This window comes from Anneissia japonica, unplaced genomic scaffold, assembly GCF_011630105.1.
Source record: "Anneissia japonica isolate Jap-2015-1 unplaced genomic scaffold, ASM1163010v1 scaffold199_len4679917_cov187, whole genome shotgun sequence".
NCBI classification, from domain to species: Eukaryota; Metazoa; Echinodermata; class Crinoidea; order Comatulida; family Comatulidae; genus Anneissia; species Anneissia japonica.
Window position 1 is genome coordinate 2,062,298 of NW_022686322.1, and position 6,967 is coordinate 2,069,264.

The following is a 6,967-nucleotide window of genomic DNA, read 5'->3' on the forward strand; positions in this document are numbered from 1 at the left end:
GTGTTTTGTATTTGTTATTGCGTATACAGTACTTCAATGTAGGCTTATCATGTATATGCAATTAAAAACAAGAAAGAAATGTTGGCATTAAGACCTGTGACTTTTTTTTAAACAAATACACCCAGTCTCCGAAGGGAATCAGGGGATTTTGTCATTTCTATATTGCTTAATTAAATTGTTTTGTAAACATTATTATACTGTACTGTAATTAACAATCATCACCACCACACTGTCATAGGCTACAGGCAACATTAAAAATCAACATGAAATTCAAGTGTCAATCAACTTTTTATAATAATAATTATTTTTTTAAATAATTATCTGTCTGTATCATTCAAAGTTTACAAAAATGTAAATAAACAAATACTGTATAAGAATTGTTCTAGTAATTTGAGTTACTGTAGTAACATCAGCCTATACCTAACAATATGCACAATTAAATAGCAATAATATTTTGATAACAATAATTTAACAATAAAAAGTAAATACAGTAATAATGAATTTTTGAATTTATATATAATTAATAAAAATATAACAATAATAATAATCGATTATGTTGCATCTGTTGCTTGCATCTACCTATTCACTGCTGTTAAGGCCCTATACAACATAAGGATATTGAAGTATTTTTTGTAAGCCATTTCTGACCTTAATTGATAATAATTAATATAACGTTCAATGTAAAATGTACTCACTATAAATATTTCATCCGTGTCCTGAATCTCTTCATGAAATATTTATAATGAGTACATTTTACATCATGCGTTAATTATATTATTATTCAATTAAGGGCCCTAACTAGCCTAGAATGACAAGAATAGGCAGGCCTAAAAAAAAATGAGAGCCAGGGCCTGAGTAGCAGGCATATGCCCCTGCTCTAAACTAAGTGAAGTAGGCCTACTAGGGCTAGGCTAGTTGTACAAATACCTGCCTGGGTTTCTCTTTAAAGTTTCTTTTTCTTGCTGGTTCTACTTGCATTTGTCGGTAAATCGTGCGTAGCACGATGGTAGCCAGCGTTATAGATGTCATTAATCCTATCAGTACTACAACTAACGCCTAGCTAGGCCTACTTTACTGTTAATCCGAGGGAGCCTAGCCCAGCGGCAGCAGAGGGTAGGCCTACACTACAACAGTTAGGCCAGGGCCCTAGGCTAGTCCTAGATCGTTGGAAACGACGAATGAAGAAAACAGTTAAGCAAGCCAAGGACTTTGCTAACTTCCATTCCTCAGTATTAAAATCCTTCCATTGCTGAACACTGTCTAAAAATTTCTTCCGCTTATCTCTGTAACCTTTTCGTCTGCAGTTGCCACAACATTTAAACAGGAGCAATGAGTATCCATGATAGTCGCGGAGCGCATTCAATCGCGTAACATGATTGGTCGACAATATGTAAATATGACGTCATTTTTTTCTAATTTGCATAATTGATATTTCCCAACATTTTTGCCCATTTAAAAAAAGGTGCGTAAGTTATGGAGATGGGAACAATCAAATATCCATTATAAATTTAATTCTACATTTCCTGTACTACGGAAAGCGAAAATAAACCCTCTTGGCCCAAGGCCTATTACTAATTTTGACACCATGACCATGCGTAAAATTGACCTGCAGCTGTATATACGAATCCGGTTTTCTAGCCATATCAGAGTTGACTGACTGGTACTTGGTGTGGTACTAGGTTCATCGCATTTAAAGCTTAGGGGCTGCGGTGCTTCCTCCCTCCGTTTAGTCATGCTGGATCATGGTAGTAAACCCGGCGATCGTGGGTTCGATTCCCACACGGGGCAAATTTTTTTTTTCTTTTTTCCCCCTTTTTTTAAGGTCGTGGGTTCGATTCTCACACGAGCCAGGTTTTTTTAAAAATTTTTTTTAAAATCTTGGTTATTGCCTAGTATTTAAGGTCGTATTTGGTACGATAACACAACACTCCTCACTCCTATATATCTTAAGGCAAACTCAGCATTTTTAGTGGTTGTTATCTGGCTAGATAAACTTGAGGGTTCGATTCCCACACGAACCATTTTTTACACATTTATTTTACTGGCCAGTAATTGGGGATGTACTGAGTATTTAAAAAGTCCACTGATTAATCTCAGATAACATAGTATAATACATGACCATGCGTAATTGACCCACAGCTGTATATTGCATCTTTACATTTCTTTAGTTTAGACCTATTGTTCTTACAAGCCCATCGGATTGAGAGAGTCCAGTCTAAATTTTTATATTTTTTAAATCACAATTTTAAAAATGACGATATTGTTTCATACACTCTTCCTTCACTTAGAGAAATATATTTGATATGGTTTTTTGTTTTAAATGTGTTAATTCTATTTTTGATACTACTTTATGTTCTTTATTCCCTCTTAACATTAGTAGACCCGGCTCCGGCAGTCGTAATGACCTATTTTTGGTTCACTTTAACAGAGTCAATTGCACTAAAATTGGTTTTATTCATCGTCTTACCAACTTTTTAAATAACCCTTCTCACAATTTTACGTTAATCGATATTTTTCAACAGAGCCTTAGTTCATTCAAAACCAGCTTATCGCAATCTTTAATCTATAATACCAAGTGACTTATTTTCTGGGTGGGTTAATTCCTTTATTCCTTTGTTTGTCTTTTTCTTTGTTTTAGATTTCTTGTCTTGTTTGTGTGCTTTCTTTTTTCTCACCTTTGTTCTGTGTTCTGTATGAATTTCTATGTGTTTTTTCTTTTCTGTTTTGTCTGGTTATGTCTTTGATTGCTCTGCTCTATATCTGTCTCTTATACACATCTAGATGTGTATAAGAGACAGGATATTGTGTTTTTGGTGAACTGGATTCGGAAATGGGTTTCGGCAATGTGGCCTAAACTTCGCAAACCGGGTTTAGGCAAACTGGATTTCGATTAACTGGTCGGAGACCAGCGAGAATGCCAGCATCAAAAAATAAATAAATAAATAAAGCACGAAAAACAGCATCAGCGCTAGCACCAGAAACAGCAACACCACATAGGCCTAAGCAGGCAGCAGCATCAACTCTCAACAGTCCTCAAATGAAGCGCAGGATTTATTCCTCCAACAAAACCAGAATCAATAATTGAATAACATCAGAATTGAAAGGTTATTTTACACCATTCAGAGTAACGAGAGCAATGCTCGTCAAAATTGGCACGCGGTACGGTTTATCGGCGCCATATTAACAAAATTTGTTTCATTAAATTTTTATGAAAAAAATTATAAAACTTTTTAGTTAAAAATCTATGTTGCACAGTCGATGTTGTCTACGTACTGGAACACATATTGGAGACACGCGGAGTATTCATTGGCACTCTACGTACTAATACGGTAAACAATAATATAGTAAATCAATAAAAAGCGGATCAGGTCTATGTATGACGGAAACAGAAACGAAAGGCTACGAGAAAAGTTGATAATTGACTTCTATGTGGTTTGAAAGTGCACATAGCCCTATAAAATAATAATGTGATATATATTTATTGCATTTTAGCAGTACAAAACGGATGTACTAACATTTTTTTTTCCATCGAAAGGTCAATACAGGTACCACCACCGAGATAGTCTCATTGTGTTAGATTCACCTCCTACACAAATGTGCGGATGTGGGTGGAGATATATTTAAAGCAAGAAGAATTGTTGCCGAGTGATAGACGCTTAGCCGTAGTGTAGGTAAGACTGATAGTGTTGTTTTTAGTTTAATCCTTTATTTCTAAATTTTACGTTAACAGATCTTTATTTCAGATCATAGAATTTTACTTCTTTGACATCTCCAAATTTTTCAATTGTTTAATACAGTGTATATCTATAATGTTTATATTTATAAAATAATGCTTTCGTATATATAATACTTTGACGTAAATTCACTCACAGTTAAAAAAAAAAACCAGTTAAACTTACAACTTTTTCATGTGCAAAATTAGTTACTTTTCAGCCATTCTTGTCTTCTAGGGACACTCTTGTTGTTTCATTAGCCTCTTGAGAGGCGCTTTATTTTGTTTGCATTTGAACGACTTGGAACCTTTAGAGATGCAAGTAACCTTCTGATTTTCTTCATCTTCCTCCCAGGCACAATAAATCAGAAACTTTCTAGCTTTATTTGCATTTATTGACCGGCTTTACTTTCGGTTATTGTTGTGTACGTGGGAAAAGGTAGAATTCCACACAAAAGTGTCTGTCAAGCTTTAAACAAAAATACGACTACACCACCCAATACTCCAATACTGTACATACGTTGAATTATGACTTGTAATACTGTATTCGGACAAAACAGGTCAGGTGTCAGGTGATCAACAACCATCAACATTAATATAATCGTCATCATATTCCTCATCACCTTTCAAATACACTTTTTTTTCTTTATAAGAACCAGTCAAATTTTGCCCAGACTCAAGTCTTATTTTGTTGTTATAGAACACACTTTTCGAAGATAGAAAAACCTGGAATTGTACAGTATACATTGCGTCTTAATTCAGCCCTTTGTGCTGACAGGTAGTCAGCGAAACTGCTTGCATTAAAAAAAAAAGTAAGCAATTTTGGTGTTATTAGTAAAAGGAATTTCAAATCAAATAGGCCTATTGTACCTAATGAAAACCGATGAAGTTTTTTAATCATGTGAATCATCTCTTGACTTGTTATTTCTTCCTGTTATAAAAGTCTCTTCAGATTTACCTCAATTTGCTCTTATTTTGTTCTAAATCTAATTATTTAGTTAATTTCATTCTCAGTGCTGTTATACAATGCGCTCTTGTAGAAAAAAATACAAAGACCACCACGCTGAGATTTTGAGACCTTAATTTTACTTGCTGTTACATTTTTATTCTAATTTAGTCCTATGTTGCTACGGTACTGTTTCTGTAAAACACACACACGACTAACAAGTTTTCAAAACGAATTCGAAGTATTAGACACGATAATAACGATAAATAATAAGTGACGTAACAGGCGGGGGGGGCAGGGGACAGCGGGATGAAAGCCGTCATACTGGGCTGGGTAATAATAGAAAAGAAAGAGGGGAGAGGGAGGGAAAGAGAAAGAAGAGGAAAAGAAAAGATAAGGAAAAAGAAAAAGAGAAGAGAAAAATAAAGACAAGAATAAAAAGGAAGATAGGCCTATCATAATGACCAGACTCACAACACCCTGCAACCCCTTCTCCACTTCAAAAAATGTTATAACTCCTTTGATCTAAGCTGGCGTAACCACCGGGGGACAAGTTGAAGATATCTGTCTTTGGAAAATCTTTCCCACCCCTTGATAAATGCCCTTTTCATCTCCTGAAAGTGCCTAAAATCCTCAAATTAGTAGGCCAATTACCCTTAGGGGCGAAGAAAGTCATTGGTCGAGTTCCTAGTCCACATTTCAAGCGCCCTGAGCATCTTACATTAGATGGATATGTGCGCTATATAAAACTACACTATTATTATTATTATTATTATATTTAGTTTCAAACATGCGTCTGTGGCCTATATTATAAATAAGACAAGCCTTATGTCGTATTGTTTTCTATATGGGGAGGCGGGTATGATAAATTACTAACAGGGAAAATTATTACCTTTTCCCCCTCCTGCCCCAAGACCCCTGTTACGCGCCTGTAAATAATACTAATAAACATGCGCAACAAAACGGTGACTGTTAAAAGATGCAGTGCGAAAGAAATGGTGGCGCTGTTGGAGTGTGCAGTAAATGGCAAAGTCAACTGCAAAAATGATAGTGCAACAATCATTTTGGCACTCTTTATTATAGTTTCGTCATTTTGTGCAATGCTATTATTTTGTATTCAACTTTTTTTTTATTACTGCTTGGTTACACAAGAAGTTGTTACAACTATTTTTCTTGCATTTTTTTTCTACAACTGTCGAAGCATTCACTGTCTGTTGATTTATATTTCTCATGAAATATTATAAGTAGACACAGTACAACAATACACAAAGTTTTATTACTCAGAACAGAACGAAAATGAAATAACTCCAACGTGAGGGCTACAGCAAAACATTATAGTACACCATCTGAGATAATAGCCTTGATTTATATTAATCTGTCAAATGCTTTGAATTGTTGTGGTTTGTGGTAAACAATTCACACGCTACAGAAATAAAGGTGTATTCTCGATAGATTTGTAAGCAATTCGCAAAACTCGAACCGCCCTGCGAATTAGTCATAAACAAAACACAATAATTATATAACTTCATAAACTTAAGTAGGCCTAGTAATAATATGTATACCTGCTAGGAACTAAAAGTATAAGTAGGCCTAGTCGGTTTCTTAGTTTCCTTGCCATTACTGTCCTTTCAATTTTTGAAGTTCCAATATTAAAAACTGTTAAAGATGCCACTCGTTTCATCTTCATTCTCAACCTTCACTTAAAGTACGGTACAACACCAAGTGTACGTCCACTTTCCATGTGACTACAGAAGGAAGTCAAGTTGTTTTTCAAAATGGGCAAATGGGACTTTGTCACTAATGGATTCTAAATGTAAACAATTGGTGTTTAAAACACTAAAATAGTTTGTTAGCGGACGATCCAGCGACAAATTGTTTGGACCGTATTTCCTCATGCAAAGTAAGTACATTCGCCTCACCTGTTTTCCAGATTGGTGGATCTGTGTTTTTGTCAGAAGTCCTTATTTTTAATTAAACATCTTGAAGTAAAAAATGTTATATATAATTATAGGCTATAGAGCCTAGATATGCAATAAGGATGAAAGTCTAAAAACATTTGTGGTCGAAAATAAATGATTGAATAAATTGGTGAACTTTAAAAACTCCTTCCAGCATTGGATTTTAAAAAATGAAGAAAGAAGGGAAAATTATAATCGAATTTAGGTCTGAGAGTGCCTATTCCTTCCATCTAGAGGTGCTATAATCACAAATTTCTCCGTTTTCTGTTTTCAAACATAATAGGCCTACCATCTGTCGTAATTAAAACTAGGCCTATACTTTTTCAAAAATCCATTTCGTTTTAAAAACTA